Source organism: Colobus angolensis, unplaced genomic scaffold (genome assembly GCF_000951035.1).
Source record: "Colobus angolensis palliatus isolate OR3802 unplaced genomic scaffold, Cang.pa_1.0 Scaffold177, whole genome shotgun sequence".
NCBI lineage: Eukaryota > Metazoa > Chordata > Mammalia > Primates > Cercopithecidae > Colobus > Colobus angolensis.
Genome location: NW_012114899.1, coordinates 2,980,551 through 2,983,233, shown reverse-complemented (window position 1 = coordinate 2,983,233; position 2,683 = coordinate 2,980,551).

The following is a 2,683-nucleotide window of genomic DNA, read 5'->3' as shown; positions in this document are numbered from 1 at the left end:
CCTCGCCCGCCGGCCGGCCCAGACCCATCCCCTTCTACTTAGGGCAGCCGCCCGCCAATCCGTGCCAGGGAGGGGAGCCAGGCCGGCTGGCCGGCTCGGCAGGGCTGGCACGCGGGGGTGACAAATTCTTATAATTTGACTTTCCATTTTTAGTTTTAATTATGTTATGCCACTTATAATAGAAAATATTCTGACTGCTCATTCCCAAAATATCTCAATTAAGTGCAAGGCAGAAACATTGGGTTAACTTCAACGTTTGTGAAAGTTTTCACCAGCAAACTAAAATCTCCCATAGATACAGAATGCTCAGTCAGGACCACCTAAATACAGCTCTCAAAGGAAAAACTGTAGGCACAAATATTTCTAAAGTAGATGATAAACACATGGATCTACCAAGGACATTTTCATGATGCTGTAACTTTAAGCTTCTTCATGTGTTGAGAAAGTATGTTTTTAAAATAACTCTGGAACTGTTTAACATTGAAAATGAGTGTGTTTCTGTGCAGCATTTGTGGAATGCTGGCCACCAAAGAGACATTTACAGCAATTGCAAATTTGCTTTTGAACGGATCCCCCATGACCCCAAAACATTTTTATCCCTTGCTAGTTATCTATTTTCTTTCTTGAATAATCCTGCTTTTTTGTAACACTTTACTCCTGTTGCATCGTTTTTCACCAAATGCACAGTTAACTTTAAATCCATTTTAAAAGGCAAAAAGAAGATACCAGTAACTCTTACTTCAAACCTATATATGCTTTTCTCCTGTCTATTTATGTTCAGTTTGTCAGACTTTCCTCAAAACTGATAGTTATTCTATTTAATTCAATTTAGCCAAATATCATGGGCTATAAAGTCAAGATTATACCAGAGGGGGCAATTGTCATAATTTAAGGTTTTGAGGCCACTAATGTCATGCTATTTTTAGGAATAACTAGACAAGACACAAAAGAACATCATTGCCACTGTTTCAGATGTCATCTCATGAAACTGGTTTATTGGCCAGAATAATCCCAGGAATTTCTCAATGAAACTCAATTATGAACAATGAGACATGTCAATGAGGCATTGACAGCAAATGAAACATTCCACGTATGCGAATATCTAACTAAAATGTGTTCTCATTTAAGCTGAATTTTAAGAAATTCAAGGATTTTATTCTTAAATTGTACTTACTGTCATTTATATAATTTAGAATAATCATTTTGAGCATTAGTGTGGTAGACACTGAAAATGTAGCCCTTAAAATTTATTTACACCATCTGTTAGTAAAGACTTCAGGTTTGGGAGATTGTACCTCCTAATCCCACTTTCCTAGGCACTTGAAATTGGAGAAGATATGTCTAAGGTACTGTGTATTATACTTTGCTGTGACCACATTTATTGTTTCACAAGTGGGTTTCTCTATTCCATTTAGGCCCATGAGACTTCAAAAGGTATTTGCTTGAGACCTCTAAGAAAAAAAAAAAAAATAGTCTAAGTCTTTATGGAAATGGTTGATGATGTCCCATAAACTTAGCAGCCATAGTTTAACCGCAAGAGTCACCAAATGAAACTGCCTTAGTACAATGCCCGTTAGAAAACTAGAATACAGAACAGAACGAACATAAGCCTGTGATGCCATCACTGAGTAGCTAAATTTAAAAAACCAGGAAGTTTCCCCTTTGGATTTCCAACTTGCATCAGACAACATTATTTGAGCTGGGTTGTCTGTCACTTGTAACTAAATGCGTACTACCAAGACAATATTTATTCTACTATGTCAGTGATGCATGCAGGGTTAATAACAGTATTTGCTGCATTACATAAAATTACTCAGGACTTTCTATGTTTTCTAGATCATGTGTTTAATTTGTATAGTGTATCTCTCTTCTCCTGTTGTTAGCTATTACTCTATGGACTAAGAAATTACTTACTAAAAGATAAGAATTGTCAGCCAATTTCCTTTGATCTGCTATGACCCTAGAGGAGAGGCATGCGCCAAAGGCCTCAGCTCCCTCCTTACTTCCTTAGGAAGGACTTTCCCAACCCACATCAAAGTCAAATCCCCTTGTTAATTATCCTTGCTGAGCTACTATACAACAAGCTCTCTTCTAAGCATTTACTTGAATTAATCTATTTAATCCTCACACAATCTATTTAATCCTCACATAAACCTTATTTTACAGACCATATCATTCCCATTTTAGGCCATTTGTACTGCTTTAACATAAAACTTGAGAGTGGGTAATATATTAAAACCAGAAATTTATTTTTCACAGTTTGGAAGGTGGCAAGTCCAAGATCAAGGTGTCAGCATTTGGTCTGGTGAGGGCCTTCTTGCTACATACTCACATGGCAGAAAGCAGAAGGGCAAGCTAACTAAATGCTGCAGGAAGCATCTTTTCTAAGGGTCTTAATCTCATTAACCAGGAGGAAGCTCTCATGGCCTATTCACCTATTAAAGGTCGACCTCTTAATACCATGACATTGGCAACACCTGAATTTTGGAGGGAAACCATTCAAAGCATAGCACAAATGAAGAAACTGAGGCACAAAAGTGCTGGTAGGTAGTATAAGGTCACAAAACAAAGAAGAATTGGGAATATGATTTAAATCAAGGGAATTAAAAGCCCTGCTCCCTTAACTTTTGTGCTACATGTCCTTTTTTTTTTTTTTTTTTTTGAGATGGAGTCTCACTCTTTT